The following is a 17,209-nucleotide window of genomic DNA, read 5'->3' on the forward strand; positions in this document are numbered from 1 at the left end:
GAGATCATTGGAAACAGGAGAAATATGTAGACCAGGCTGAAACACCAAGGGATCGTCATGGCATCCACTGCCCAAGCTGACGGGTCCCTGGACCGGGAGCAAAACCTTGGTAACTGACAGTTGATTCCTTTTGCCATTAGTTCTATTTCTGGCAGTCCCCAGCGGTCTACAATATCTTTTAAACTTCCTGATGAAGTGACCATTCCCCTTCCAGCAGATCCGCCCTGCTGAGAAAGTCTGCTTCTACAAATGAACACAGCTGACAGTGCCGGCACCTGTACTTCCGCCCAGGTGAATATCTGCACTATCTCCTCCATTGCCAACTTGCTGCGAGTTCCTCCCTGATGTTTCAGGTACGCGACTGTCGTGGCATTGTCGGATTGAACTCGTAGTGGCAAACCCTTTAGAAACTCTTCTGCTTGACACAAGGCATTCCATACTGCTCTCAGTTCCAGTATGTTGATAGGAAGCCTGGATTCTTTCTTGGACCAAAGACCCTGTAGCCGTAGGTGAAGGACAACCTCTCCCCAACCCCTGAGGCTGGCATCCGTCGTAATAACCAGCCAATCCCAGGAGCAAAGGGAATGCCCCATCTGCAAAGTCTCTATATCTGTCCACCATTCCAGAGATACTCTCGACTCCTGAGACAGAACCAACTGTTCCTGCTTCATAGTCTTTGCATTCCCTGACCAGCACGATAGGATGTTCCACTGGAAACTCCTCAAATAGAATCTGGTAAACTGCAGTGTTTCAAAGGTTGCTACCATTTTGCCCAGCAACCTTACTCCCTGCCACACCGTTGGTGCAAGAGCCTGAAGTATTGTTAGCACCATCTGACAAATCTCCACTGCCTTGGGATATGGTAAAAACACCCTGTGAAGATGTGTATCCAAAATCACTCCGAGAAATTGCAGACTCTGCGTGGGTGTCAAATGTGACTTGGGAAGGTTTAGTACCCAACCCTGATCTTGCAAGAACTGTGTCGCGATACTCAGGTGTTCCTGAAGTTTTCCCGCCGACTCCGCCTTGAATAACAGGTTGTCCAGATAAGGAATAAGTACTATTCCCTTCAGACGGACAGCTGCAGCTATGACCGCCATCACTTTCGTGAATACTCTCGGAGCCGTTGCCAAACCAAACGGAAGAGATTGGAACTGCCAATGGTTTTCTCCAATTGAAAATCGGAGAAGAGATTGGTGTTCTTTGTAAATGGGCACATGGAGGTACGCATCCTGAATATCCACAGATGCCAGAAACTCTCCCGGCTCTATGCTGATGAGCACAGAACGCAGGGACTCCATGTGAAAATGATCCACCCATAAGTGAACATTTAAAGACTTTAAATTTAGAATAGGTCTGAAAGACCCCTCTGGTTTGGGGACTAGAAAAATAATCAAATAAAATCCCTTTCTCCTTTCCTCCTGAGGTACCGGAATCACTACTCCCTTCTCCCTGAGAGACAAGGCTGCCCCCAAAAGGGCGGACCTCAGTGCTGCGGTCCGTGGCACAGGTGTAGGAAGAAATCTCTTTGGTGGGGTGCCCCTGAGATTTATCCGGTAACCTTCGGAAATAATGGAAAGGACCCAAGGATCTCTTATGGAGTCCTTCCACCTGGCCCGAAAGTGCAGGAGGCGACCCCCCACTCTGAGCCAAGAACGGGGAGCCTCCGCCGCGTCATGCAGAGGACTTATCATCACCTTTTGCTGCATGCTTTTTTGTAAAGGCTCCAAAGTGAGATTTGGAGTTCTTTCCTCTATTGGCCTGAAATCTACCATGGCCTGTCTGTCCTCTATTGGATGAGATCCTCCCTGAAAGGGCGAGCGAAAGGACGGCTTAACCCCTTCCCGACATATGACGTATATTTACGTCATATGTCGGTTGCGGGGGAATCAAGCCAGCTCACGGAGTGAGCTGGCTTGAAAGAGAGCAGGTAATGGCTGTATATTACAGCCAGGTCCCTGCTCTCACGGCCACGAGCGGCGAGTTCGCCGATCGTGGCCGTTTAACCCTTTAAGCACCGCGGGCAAAGCACCCGCAGTGCTTAAATAGCTGATCGGAGGGGGGGGTGCCCCCCTCCGGCGCCGATCGGGGCCCCCCGCAGCGAGATCGGAGGGTGCCGATCGGTTGCCATGGTAGCCAGGGGTCTAATGTAGACCCCTGTGCTGGCCGTGTATGCATACCTATTACATCCTGCCTCAGGCAGGATGTAATAGGAAGTGCATAAAATCACTACGTTCAGCCATAGAGCTCTATGGCTGAACCTAGTACAGGCGATCGCGCCCCCTAGTGGTCAAGTACACTAGGGGGCCTTGTAGTAAAAGTAAAAAAAAAAAAAAAAAAAATGTTTAAAAATAAAAAAAAAATAAAAAAATATTAAAAGTTCAAATCCCCCCCCTTTCCCCATTTCCCATATAAAAATAAATAAAAAATAAAAAAAATAAACATATTTGGTATCGCCGCGTTCCTAAAAGTCCGATCTATTAAAATATAACATTAGTTATCCCGCACGGTTAAAGGCGTAAGCGGAAAATAATCCCCAACGCCAAAACTACGTTTTTTGGTCGCATCGCCTACCCAAAAAAAAATAGCTAAAAGAGATCAGAAAGTCGCCCATATCCCATAATGGTATTAATTAAAAAGTACACTTCAGCCCGCAAAAAATGAGCCCTCACCTAGGTCCGTAGGTGGAAAAATAAAAAAGTTATAAGCCGCAGAACATGGCGACGCGACGCAAATTCGAAAAACCGTAACATATTCTATTTTTTTTTAGTCGTAAAACGTAACGAAAACTATAGAAGTTTGGTATCACCGGAATCGTAACGACCCATAGAATAAAGATAACCCATCATTTTAAACGAACTATGAACTCCAAAAAAAACGTAACCAGCGCAAAATTGTGGAATTGCGTTTTTTTTTCTTTTTACCCCACATTGAATTATTTCCTGATTCCCCAGAATATTATACGGTATAGTAAATGGTACCATTAGAAAGTACAACTTGTCCCGCAAAAAAAAAGCCCTCATGTGTCTATATAGCCGGAAAATTAAAAAAGTTACGCTTATTTGAACGCAAGGAGGAAAAAAAAAAAAAAATACCATAAAAGGCAATGTCGGGAAGGGGTTAAATACTCCAAACTTGGGGCCTGTACTCTTAGATGTGGTAGGGAGAAATGTACTCTTACCACCAGTAGCCTGCTTAATAATGGCTTCCAGTTCCGAACCAAACAATAACTCACCCTTAAACGGCAAGGTTTCCAGGGACTTTTTTGATTCGCTATCAGCGTCCCAAGCTTTTAGCCAAAGAGCCCTTCTAGCAGTAACAGAGGTGACAGACACTCTGGACGCCATCTTAGCTCCTTCCTCACCGGCCTCACAAACATACTCTGCAGCACACCTCAACTTTTCAGCCAGTATAAAAGCTTCAGAATTTTGGTGAAGCTGACTACTCAGATCCTCTGCCCACTTGATCATTGCTTTTGCAACCCAAACAGAGGCAATAATGGGACGCAGCGTGAATCCCACACCTTCAAAGATAGCTTTCAAGCAACCTTCTACCTTTTTGTCCACTGGATCTTTAAAAGCAGCGCCCCCTTGAACAGGCAAAGCAGTGGATTTAGACAGTCTAGCCACCGATGCATACACCAATGGGGCTTTCTCCCATAACTTCCGGCATGGGGGACATATTAGCATATTTCTTAGCCATTAATAACCTTTTGTCAGGAGTCTTTCCTGCTTCACTCAATAAAGAAATCATTCCCTCATCAGAAGGGAAACACACAGGGTCCCTGCGACACTTTTTAAAGACACAGTGTGCGAGAGTTTTTTCTTCCTCTGAACGATTCAGAGTCTGTTTTACAGCCACAATCAAATCCTCAATGCCTGAAGCTAAGGCTTCAGCTTCATCACTCCTGTCCCAACTCCAATTCTCCTCACACACCATCATCCTCAGAATCTCCCTGTAAGAGGGGTGGTGTAGAAACAGGGTGTTTAAGTACACTATCATCAGAGGACTTAGTGAACTGCTCCATCAAGGCTGTCATTTTATGAACTCCCTGCACAGTATTTTGCATAGCTTACAACAAAATGGGGTCCCCCTGAGCCGGGGTAACTGACCCCCCAGAAACCTGGGCAGGAGACCCTAACAAGGAGTCCTTCTGCCTATTCAAAGCCTCTGTAAAGGCATTCATAGACCTGACTAACGCCAAAGCCCAGGCTGGTTCAGCTATCTCTGTTCTGGGGGCGCGCGACCCACTGGGAACAGCTTCACAGGAAGGGCATACATTCCCCTGGTCCTCATGTTCACATGTAAATTTTGCTTCACATTTTTTGCAATAATTAAACATGTCCAGCGCTCCCTCCTCCATTGCATCAGAAGTGAACCCTTCAGCCATGCAAATAACACAATGCAAAATGACAGGCACCGCACAGAGCAATGTATCAGAGTACTTATCTTGTGCTGTTTTCTTGTCAGCGATCCGCGAGGGAAGCGCTCATCAGAAGAGACTGGAGTCTGTGTAGAATTCACCCTGTCAGCTCCGCAGCACGGAGAAAAGGGCGCCAAAACACAGTGCAGGAAGAGACCAAGTCTCTGCTTCAGTGGAGAGACTAGCCTATTTGGCGCTTTCTCCCCCCTGTCAGCCGCTCCCACTGTTGTCTCATCTTACCTCCGTGTGTCTTGGCAGCGCCGGACTCCTGTAAAAGACTTCAACTCCCTGGCGGGATTTCAGTCTTTAAGCCGTTCCAAGATGGCGGCCGCCATTGGGGGGGGGGTTCCGTCCCCCAAGATCCCCTTCTGTAAGGAGCCGGTTAGGACACCCCTGGGGCCCAGGAAATCCTCTATTGATGAGAGGTTAAGCTCTGAAATACGAATCCTGAGATCTCGGCGGCTTAGTAAATTAGCCGAGTTCACAGGCTGTATTCCTGGCAGATCGCAGCTGATCCCATTCGTACCCGTTCGTATAAGGGATCGGCCATGATAGCTGAGCTTAGTAAATTTCCCCCATCATGGTTCAAGTGAAACAGGAGTCAGATATGGGCTTCCTCTGGTGTAGGGTGTGTCCTTTTCTAATGTAAGAAATACCACCCTTCTCTGCTCCAGCTGCATCTAGGGACTGGGAACTACAGAACGCATTACATTTTTCTCTATCTTAAGTTCTGTCCACATTTACAGGAATACAACTTGTTTCACAGTCCTGGAAATAAAGCTGTATAGCTCTAATTGCATGTGGTATTCAAGGACATGAGAGGCGTATATTCTATATCATTACAAAATTCTTTTGATCAATTGGATAACACAAATATGTCTTCATTTTATGAGGCATTTGCAAGCTCAGTATGATATTTCCAATTAGGTTTTTATAACTTAATTATGATTACTGTTCTGATGGAGATTTTGTAGTTAGATGCTGTATCTGATTTCTGATCTTTCCTTAGATAAAACATGACTCAAGGCCAATAACCTTTAGTTCAAGGATGTTCTTATGTGTTGGAGACTAGAGCGCTCTTCACTTGGTCTCCTGTGTCCACTAGACTGCACTGCACATGCTCTAGTGAATCCCGTAGCGACACACGGAGAGATGTCCCGAGCAATACTAGATCACTTACAACGCTCAGCAAAATCACTCAGCAAACAGCGATGTGTCAGCGCTGTGTGCTGAGCGAACTATCAGGGCCAGTGTTCTGCAGGGAAAAACCCTGGCCCTAACCGATTAATATCAAGCATGCTGGATATTAATTGCCAGGCGATAGCGCCACTTGTGGCCGTGCATCGCTACCGCTATGGCACCTACACATGTAGCGATGTAGGGGCATTTTCTAAGCGATCTAGTGAGATTGCTTAGAAAATACGTGTGTAGGCCCCATTAGGTCTATCCAGGTTACTGTCTATACAACCAGCCGCATTATGCTTAATACCAGCTGCCGCAGAGTCTCTGCAATACCTTATTTATCATTTATTTACAGTTTCTTATATGTGCAGCATATTCTATTGCGCATTACAATTGGAAATACCTTGCTATGTGTACTGATCCTGCTGCTGCTGCAGAACCTCTTCTACCATTTACTATTGTTGTCTTGTGAATGCTCAATAAACCAGCATTTCTAATTATACTGTTGTGTGGATTAACATTACCCAAACACCGCAACACTCTGCTGACAGGTTATGCTGGAAAGCATTTCCAACACAGAAGTGAAACGTGCATCATATTAAGTTAGAAAGGACATTTTATTAAAATACAAAGAAGAGGCACGTAAGACATAGTATGAACTTTGCAAAACTAAAACATTCAGAGATTCACACGATGTGGAAGTTTGTGAAAGTTGGAAGCAGGTTCAAACTCTTATGAGGTGGATAGAGCCATCAGGACCATAGGCTGTGGAGCAGCATGTGTACTCTATTATCAGTGGGAAAGTATCAGCAAAAGACATGTGGACAGCTCTGCAGATGGTGTATAAGGACAAAGGGTCTGATGAGAAGGATAAGCTTAAGATGCATGCTATATGGGACAAAGTTAAGTACATGTAAAGACATGAATGATTATATTGATAAGTTGTTATCAATAGCTCAGCAGTTGGCATCTCTGGGGCACAGGTGGAAGATGAGGAAGTGGTGATGGCAATGTTGCAGAATCTGATGCCAGCATTTGATTTCCTGGTGGTTCCTTTGGAGTCCTATGATACCAATCTCACAACAAAAATTGTAAGGGACAAACTACTGCAGTTCCAAGAACATATTCCTGTCAAAAGAATGCTGAGGGTTCTGCCTTACTCACAAAAGGTATAATGTCCAAAGGGCTCAAATTCAAAAGCTTTGTATTTCACAAGATTGGGCATAAGGCTTCAGATTTACAAATTCCAGTAATGCACAGAGACAGCATGACAGACTAAACAAGTCAGCAGCATGACAAACTAAACAAGTCAGCATTGAATGCAGCAGATAGTCACAAGATGGATTGCTGGAACATTGACTCGGGGGCCACTAGACATTTCCGTTGTAATCAGGGCCCTTATTCTGGTTGGTGCGGTAATGTCCGTGTGCGTTAGGTCCGCCGATGTTTTGTGTCTGCGCATGTGCAGAGGCGTCTCTGCGCATGTGTGAACGGAACGCACGTCCAAATTCCGCATGAAATGTGTACACTACGAACAGGGGGTGGAGAGGGGCGTGAAGGGCTATTTGGGCTCATTACCATATGTTTACACCCCGCGTTTCATGGGCGTTCCCATGAAAACGCTGGGCGTACATATGGTAATGCGGTTGTGACGCACGTGTAGGGGGCGGACATATGACATTGCCGGATGTCAGCTGCCCGCCCAGATACCTGCTTTTGCACGGAAAAAAGCCCGTGTGGTCTGAGGTTGCGGGAGCTGCCTGGCCACTCGGTCCTGCATTCGATGGTCTGCGACCATCGAATGATGGGGGAGGTTCCCTGAGATGGAGGAGGTGTTTTCATGAGAAATACACGTGCGGTCCGTTCGGACAGCTTCTTACCGCGTTCGGACGGAGTTGGCGATCCGTATGGAAGGCGGGGTTTAGGACGCACAGTCCTGGCCGCATATTCGGATCCGGCCGCACCGATCAGAATAAGGGCCCAAGACTGGTTTAGTTTTTTGACAGCATGTGAAATACTATCATGGGTAGCCACCTTGGTGGGTCTATTACCCACCCGTCTGTGCCCTGCGGCGGCTCTCCATGGGGTTGTGGCAGGTGGTCGGGTGGCTGTGCAGGTCTACATGGCAGGTCAGTCTGACTGCTGTCTTAGTTGTGGACGAAGCTGAGGTGCCAACGCCACCATCTTGGTTGTGGCCAAAACTGGTATTGGCCAGGGAGGGTTCTCTTCTGACCTCACAGTCCGAGCAGCCAATGGCAGCACCCTCGGTCCTAGGCAGCTTAGGGCCATTACAAAAAGTCAATTGGGCTGTATACATTCTGCTTATCACTGGCTTCCCACTGGCTCCTGTTTTTATTCCATTCAGTCTACCTAAAGTTTTGCTGGACATCCACGGACCCTGCTCAGTAAAACTTCATCCCAGTCCATCCAAGTCATTTCCCAAATGCTGATGGTTCCTGCTTGGACTGATCCCAATTCTCCTAGCTTTCAATGTCCAGCTCCGTCACCAGAGAACCAGTTATCCTTCTCCTTCGGCACCTATCCTGAACTTCCAACTTCTTCCAGTTCCTCTTCATGGATTCAATAATCATGCACCTACAGTAGCAGTGAAAGATAATACACCACTGAAGGCGTGGTCCAGTAAAAAGACAAGTGTCAGTCATCTTTGTGTCTTCGGCTGTAAAGCTTATGCACATATACCTAAAGAAAAAAGGAGAAAGTTCGATCCAAAATCAGTTGAATGTACAGGTATAATGCTTGGATACGGTGAAGAGAACAAAGGATATAGGCTTTGGAACATTACCAGTAAACATCTTCTAAAATCCAGAGATGTGGTGTTCCATGAGACAGAACCATTCAATGGAACAGTAAAACAAGAACTAAGGCAACAACATGTATTATTGGATTTTCAGGCAGCAGAAAGCGTGTCTGAAACTGAGAGTGTTCATGCAGACACCCAACCAGAAGCAGGAGTTCCATGAGAAGCAACAAAGGTATTCCACCCAAGATGTAGAGTGAGGATTATGGAAACATAGCTTAAGGTGCCCATACACGGTGCATTTTGCGCATCACATCGCACAGCAAAAAAAGTATGTGCAGCCTGTACTTTTTGTTCTAGTTCGCGTCGCATCTGGTGCAAAAAGCATGCTGTTGTAGTACATGGCATGTTTTTAGACTAGATGCGATGTTTCATGTATGGGCACCTTTAATGTGATCCGCAAATTATACAAGAAGCAAAGTCAAGCAGTGACTGGACAGAATGGAAGTCAGCAATTTATACAGAGCTGTAGTTGATGACTGTAGTTGATAGGCCAAGTTACCGTAAAGGTGCCCATATACGATGCGTTTTCACCGTCCGATGTGCGCTCCCGCGGGCATCTCATCGCACAGCACAAAAAGTATGCATATGGTAATGAGCCCAAACAGCCCTTCACGCCCCTCTCCACCCCCTGTTCGGATTGTTCCGACCAATCGTTTTCTGTATGGAATTCATGCCGTATTCGAATGCACGTGCGCAAACACAAAACATCGGCCGTCCGACCGAACACGCAGCCATCTGATTCAATCAGAATGAGGGCCAGTATGTGAAGTTGGATGCTGTGTTGCTAGAGATGAACTTTGTCAGGTCAGAGACTGATGGAAGATGGAAAGTTGTTCATGTACGTGGATGATCTACTCCTAGCAGGCCAAGAAAAGCCATTTGATAGTGTAAAACACCCGCTGAACACAGATTCAAACTAAAGGATCTATCTGCAAATCATTTGATAGGCATGAGGAGTGTACAAAACCTGAAAGAAGTTACTGTTACAGTTGATCAACAAACATACATTGAAGCAATACTCACTGATGGCGTAATGTATTTAACATACATCGCCGCCCCTCTGCCACGATGCCAGCACATATGTACTAACATATGCGGCTAGCGGTGCGGTGAGGGAGGCCCCTCGCGATACCTGTGATGTGGTGTGCGGGGGGTCTCCATCACCTCCTGGGCTCTACGGCATCCCCGGCATCTCCTCCTCCCCCTGCAGCCGGAAGGACATCCCCGGCTGTGACATGCTGCTGGGGGAGGAGAAGCAGCATGGAGGACGGGGGAGGGGGTGCGGACGGCGGGCAGCAGGCGGCGATAGAAGCCCATAGGCTTCTATAGGGTACCGCCACCCAATGGTGGCAATACTCTGCCCGCCGAAGACAGTGCGGCCGAGTTTTAGTAAATGCGGTAAACCGGGGGTTTTACCGCATTTTCATCATAGTACATCCCGCCCAAAGTTTGGAATGTCTGATGCAAAACAAGTAAACACTCCTATTGACCTAAGTGGGAAAATGGTAAAGGCTATGTCACCAACTAGCCAGGGGGAGATACAGGAGATGAAAGAAGTTCCTTATCAAAATGCTGTTGGAAGTTTAATGTACGCAAGTCTTGGGACTCGCCCCGACAACACACATGCAGTGAGTGATCCAAAGGATTGAGTGATCAGTATTGGATTGCAGTCAAGAGAATATTAAGATACTTGAAAGGTACAAGTTCTTTAAAGAAGGGATTTACAAAATCAAAGGATTCAACTTTAAAAGTGTTCTGTGATACTGACTGGGGATCATATGAGGACGATCATCGTTCTGATACGGGATACCTGTTTGTTTTAGCAAGCGCAGCTGTCAGCTGGGTGAGCAGAAAGTAACCCACTGTCTCCCTAGGCAGAATATATGGCACTCACAAAAGCAGCGAAATAAGTTTTATGTGAATTAGGCCTTCTTTACTACAGTGAGACCATCAACATTGTGTGTGATAACAAGGGAGAAATTGATTTGTCTTCTAGCTCCAAGCATTATGGACGGTCCAAAAACATTGCCATTAGATATCACTTTATTTGTGAGTTAGTGGAAAATATGTCTGTCAATGTATATTACATAGCAAGTGAGGATAATACTGCTGGCTAAGGGATTGTCATCACACCTGCTGAATGTGTTCCTTGAAAAATCTGGACTGGAATATATTTGATGTTGATTTGTTCTTACTGTGTTGCTTCATAATCATATGTTTTCAGTGATAGGAAGGACTTTATTGAGAAATGTATTTTTGATAAAGTGTCCTATTCCTTGTATATTACCAGAGACAGCTTTGAGTGAGAGTTGGAGAATACAGCAGTCTCCACTTGGTCTCCTGTGTTCACTAGACTGAATCCCCTAGTGTCAGGTCCGTGCACGAAGGAACCTGATGAATCAGTTCCTTCCTCCACTGTCTGAGAGTGAGTGTGTTCGGAGCACAGCCTGGTACATTCTCCCTTAAGGCTTATACTGGACAGTATCAGATTGCCTGGCCGTTAATACCAGCTGCCACGTAGTCTCTGCAATACCTTGCTATGTGTGCGGATCCTCCTGCTGCTGCAGAACCTCTTCTACATTTTACTACTGTTGTCTTCTGAATGCTCAATAAACCAGCGTTTCTGTTTATACTGTTGTGTGGATTAACATCACCTGGACACTGCAAAACTATGTTCCCTGTATCATATAATGGGCCAGATGCACTAAGATTTAAAAATGATAAAATAAAGAGTGCTAAACAGCCAGCCAATCATCTCCTACCTGCCATGTCACAGACTGTGTTTGAAAAATGCCAGGCAGGAGCTGATTGGTTGGTTTTTTATCACTCTCCATTTTATCACTTTTGAAGCTTAGTGCATCTGGCCCAATGTACTGCACAGATGTAGTGCCCCTCATTCAGGCAGGGGCTGGCGAAACTAAGGGGCACGTGCACACGACGCACACACGAGGTGCTCGCGCACCCCGTGGTGACGGAGCTCCACCCGGGTCCCCACCGCCTCGCCATCCCGGTCCCACGCTTTTCCCCACCACCCCCCCCAACCCTGCCCATGTCCCTGAAGCAGAGATCGGCAGGGTCCCGGCGCCCAGCCGCCGAGAGACTGGGACTCATGTGCGCGTGAGATGCACGCACGTCCCAGTTTAATGGAGTCCCTGTCCGCCGGCGCTCGCCAGAGGGGGCATTCTGGTGGGTGCCTGGCAATGACAAGGTATGCTCCATCTGTGTGTATGTCCATATATTAATTTTTCCTGTACTCAAGCACATGAACATATAAAATATTTTATAATAAGTCTATAAAATAAAGGGATTCTAGGTGGTTAATTTACTAAGATGGAAGTTCTATTAAAGATGGGATGTAACTCATAGCAACCAACAGTGGCGTAACAATAATTTACGCCCCCCCCCCCCCCCACCGGGAAAGTTTCCACGCCCCCTGCCCCTGTGCCTTACCTCCCTTGATTATCTGTGGCCGGGAGTCCGGGCACTGACCTGCCGCCGCATCTGCTGTGGCCGGGACCTGGGACCGCAGATTTAGATCCGGCGTTCCTCCTGGCTGTCTCATGAAAAATATCCCTTACAAAATGGCCGCCCCCTTAAAGCAGACCTCCTCTAGCATCTTTAAAAAACTGTCTGCTTTAAGAGGGTGGCCATATTGTAAAGGATATTTTTCATAAGGAGACAGCCAGGAGGAGTGCCGGACCAGGTTAGTAAATCTGCAGGTCCACTCCCGACTCCCGGCCACAAGCAGCGTAGCAATCGCTCCCGCAGATCCCCGGTGCCGGGTGCCCACATTTGGTCAGCGCCTCCCCACCATTGCGAGGTCTGCGGCGCTATTGTTACGCCACTGGCAACCAACCAATACCTGCGGGGTATGGGGAGGTGGGGGGGACTGGCAGACAGTGACTGGAAGGTGGTGGGAACTGACGGGTAGCTCCAAAGGAAGGGGACGCGTAAACGCCTCGTGCACCCACGTCCCCTTCCGGAGACTGGCGGGGGGTGGTGTTTTCCGATCTGACCGCCAGACCCCCGTTGAATGACAGCGGCTACAGCTGTATGTACAGTATATTAAATCTCAATTGCTTGATCTGACATCAGGCTACCTACTTATCATAGGGCAATAACCCACTTGTTAATGCAATACTATAGAAATGTTTATTAAAAATAAAATGTAATCATTTATGTAAAAAAAAAACTATATATATATATATATATATATATATATATATATATATATAGTTCCTTATGGATTTGTTTGTTTTTAAATAATGGAACTTACAGCTCAGAGCTGGGCTTTCAGTTACCCACCAAGAGAGTTGTGTCACGCATGTGCACATAACATCAGTGACTGGCCTGCCAGTAAGTTAAAATTATCAATAATTGCTAAATAATGTTTCACATTTTTTAATTGTTGGATATACACAGCATTCAGAGTGAATGTGTTGTGTACAGTGATCCTTTGGCTGAGAACCAAAGCAATCAACAATCAACTACTCTGCTGTGGGATTAAAACTCTGCCCAATTATTTCAAGTTGTGTTGCAATATGAAGTTTATATATCTAATTTTTTCCTTGGTATTTTCATTTAGCTTTCTCTGGTGCAGCTTAACACAGGTTTAAATGAGGAGATAAGCAATAGATTAGGCCAATCTTATCAAAGGATATATAATCAGGTAATGCATGCTGATTGTGGATATGAGCTCTGCAGGCCATGTGGTAATGCAGGCTGATTCTTAAGGCTCTGCAGACCACTGGCGTAACTATAGTCCCGCAGCCCCCGCGGTGGCGGGGAGGCGCTGAGGGGGTGTGGGCGCCTGGGGGGCTGCGGGACATTACTCACTGCCTAGTTCTGCCGCCAGCGCCTGTGTCGGGTCCCAGCTCTCCCCGAGTCCCGGCTACTGCTGCTGATACAAAAAGTGACACTCGGAAAATTGCTGCCCCCATACTGCAGACAGTTTTTTGACTGCTGTATGGGGGCAGCCATTTTCCAAGTGTCACTTTTGATTAGCAGTAGTAGACGGGAGAGCCGGGAACAAGCGCAGATGCGGCAGGAGGTAACACCACCCCCCACCCCTTCACCCCGGCTCCCCTCCCCTCCGCGCACCCCGTCTCCCCTCCTGACAGTGACAGCACATTCGCGGCCACGGGGGGGAGGGGGGGACTGGCTGACACAGTGACAGTGTCAGGGGGGGCAGAACTACCGCTGCTGCCGTGCCGAAGTTCACTTTTTAAAATTTATTTATAATGTGCACGGGCGGTGTGGAGGGCAGCCTGGCTTGATCGCAACAGCCAAAGCTGCCGCATAGTGTTTCTTTCCGTTTCTCACAAGCTTATTGCAGGACCTTGTAGTCCGGCAGGCAATCAGACAGTAGTGGTTCCTGATTGGCTGCCAGACTGCAAAATTCAATTAGCTAAGATCCGGCCAGGACCGGCAGTACACACAGACAGCGCATCGGCATCCCTCTCCGTCCTGGAATGGAGAAATAGAGTTAACGGAGACTTCTGTAGTTTGCGCTCACATGCTGACCTTCCTGACCTGCCCTAGTCCTCCCTTCTTTTGTTAGCTGCAGCGCTCGCTCCCATTCCTCTGCGCAGCAGCCGCCCCTGTCCTCACTGTGGGCAGCGGAGTTTGCATGTTCATCATGCTGCCAACATCCGTGCCTCTGGGGATGGGGTCAGGGTGCCCCTGCTAATGGGGAGGGGGACTGCGTGCCCCTGCTAATGGGGAGGGGGACTGCATGCCCCTGCTAATGGGGATGTGGCCTGGGTGCCCTTGCCAATGGGGAGGGGGAATATGTGCCTCTGCTAATGTGGATGGGGCTTATTATATGTGGGGGGCGCCACAAACTTTTTGGCAGGGGGGAGCAAAATTTATAGTTACGCCACTGCTGCAGACTGTGTGGTGATGCACGCCCATTCTGGATATGTTCTCTGCAAAACGTTTGGTAATGCACCTTCATTCTGGCTGCGCACTTTGCAATAATCTCATCACTAGCCAGATGTGGAGGGTTGGGGGTCACCCTTAATAGGAGTGACACCAAAATGTCTGCACTTCTGCAGTGTCAGGAGGCAAGAGCTGCAGTGTGATACTCTCCATCAGGGCTCGGCTTCTGTTGTAGGGTAAGAGTGGGCAATGCAGGGAAGCCTTGTCTCCGGGACTGCTGGACATGCCCCCGGAGTGATGAAAATGTGGTCCCTGCAAAGCCACACCCCTTTCAATGCAATATAAGCTTCTTTATTGGTAGAATTGCCTGGAGTGGGTTAGGAAGAATTCCTCTCCACCCCCTGACAGTAGCACAGACAGAGGCTGATGGCTGTATACTGTATGTGCAATAGAGGTCCCAGGTCACAAACCCAGAATTATTTACATTTCAGGGGAAAGCTCTCATCCTATAGGTATGATCATTACAGGAATTATTTTGTTTAAGTCAATTGTCATGTCCTAATGTACAGTTACCAAATCATAGCAACATTTGAAGGTATATCATATTGTCAAATCCTTTTGAGATTTAGTACATGGCACTACCTGCATATTCTCAATAAAGTCCACATCATTTTAATGCTGTTCTTGTGTTTTTGTACCCAAACAATACCCAGAAGAGTCAAAGAAAGATACACAAAAGGGCTGACCGCAGCGCTGGAACAATATGTCCAATAAATCTGTAGGGTTTGCAGGATTCAACCAATTTTTCCAAAAAAAATGCCACATGATTTGCATCAACTTCTTAAAAATACAGGCACATTGAGAAAGACCTCTGTTCTCATCCAGGGTAAGGAAACGTGCTGAGAAGATCGCAAACGACAAGCTGCATCCTGGTCACAACCTGTTCGACATCCTACCATCCAGAAGACGGTTCAGGTCCATCCCCGTCAAAACGTCCAGATCAGCAAGAAGCTTCTTTCCGTTAGCCGTCCATCACCTGAACAATCCAATCAAAGCGAATGCAATCCCAATATCAACAGCCAAACAACGTGTCCCAAATTGGCGACCTGACCACCATAGTCGTAGATAGAAATTAAATGCTTGTAATGTCTTTATGTAATATATGTAATGTCTCCCTCCCCCCCTTTTTATCCCTGCTTGATGCTGCACTGTAATCCACAAAAAATTCCTAGTGTGCGCAAGCACACATGGCCAATAAAGTTGATTCTATTCTATTTTATTCTACCTAAAGAGGTAGAAATGCGTTGGCGAGCGCAGGCAGATTCTGGATGGGAGGGAGCACGCGTGTTACCAGCAATCCATGCACCTAGCTCCTAGCCTCTCTTCTTATTTTTCCCTTACCTCCAGGAAATCAAACAGACACAGGGAAAATCCGAAAGGTGACCACAGTGGCAGTGTGGCACCTTAGGGAAGAGTACCAGTGTGGGAAAGACAGTGGTCTTACCAAGTGGGAATTCCTGTTAAATATCAGTGGATTTAAGGTGAAAACACACATCCCCAAGAGGTCCGGTGAGCTGATACCATATATACTCGAGTATAAGCCTACTTTTTCAGAACATTTTTTATGCTGAAAAAGCCCCCCTCGGCTTATACTCGAGTGAGGGTCCCACTTGAGTCAATAAGTTTTCCCAGGTTTTTTTTGTTGTAAAATTAGGTGCCTCGGCTTAAATTCGGGTCGACTTATACTCGAGTATATACGGTAAATCACTTTTGATAAGGAACTGTTTTTTATGTTTGTGGCATACATATCCTTTTTTATTGGATTGGTTTTTGGTTTGTTTTTTATCAATAAAGTGACTGTATTTTAAAGAAGTTGACGCAAATCAAGTGGAGTTTTTTGGGAAAAATTGGTTGAACCCTGCAAACCCTACAGATTTATTGGACATATTGTTCCAGCACTGCGGTCAGCCCTTTTGTGTATCTTTCTTTGACTTATTCTTTGTAATTATATTGGGATTGAATTTTTCCTATTGGGGCTAAGCAGCAGCAGGAAAAGAGCGCTCGAGGCTGTTTGGACTGCTTTCTCTTAAAGAGACAATACCCAGAAGAGGACAAACCTGTCAAGATTTGGATGGATGCAATGTACAAAACTTTATCAAGGCTGGCGAGATATTCACTCTCGACATGCCTAATTTTGAAGATGTGTTCATGACAACATTCTTCTGACTGCATTCTGAATGTTGGCATTATGAATTTCGACATGGTACCACATGGTATTAGTCTTTAACTCCAGAAGACATAACTTCAGATGTAATCAAGTCCGGTGTATCGTAGTACTGTATGCCAAGCTCGTCACCTGTCCCTATCAACCTTGTGTGCGCACGTGTATTAAAGTATGTAGGGTATTCAGACGCTCGTTCAGCATTGCAAAGCCATGCCAGCGCTTGCCCCATATCCGTATTTGAATGAGACCACACACATGCGCAGTGGTGATTTTGAAAAGCAACATCTGGTGGATGATTACAAGAATTACACTTAAAGTTAATGCCAAACGCTGTGTGCACCTCACTGCGTCTAGGTGCGCCTAGGCACACCTCATTGCGCCCAGGCACGGTGCATATGCCTGCGTATGCCTGATCGGGATTAATGCCTCAGCCACCCAAGATAACGGAGGCTCCATCTGTACCATAACCATGCACAAGTGACACAATAGCCATACTAAACCATTCACATCACCAAATTGTCCAGACTCACCAACTGAAACGACTTAGCACACTATAAAAAAGGTGACCCTGAATAGTTTTGACAAAGTGGATTATAATATTTTAAAGAAATGAAAGAAGCCGCCTTTCCTGGACCCAGCCGTTAAAATGGAAAGGCATCCTGCTAATCTCAGATATTTC

Source organism: Crinia signifera, chromosome 2 (assembly GCF_055691185.1).
Source record: "Crinia signifera chromosome 2, ASM5569118v1, whole genome shotgun sequence".
Lineage (NCBI taxonomy): Eukaryota > Metazoa > Chordata > Amphibia > Anura > Myobatrachidae > Crinia > Crinia signifera.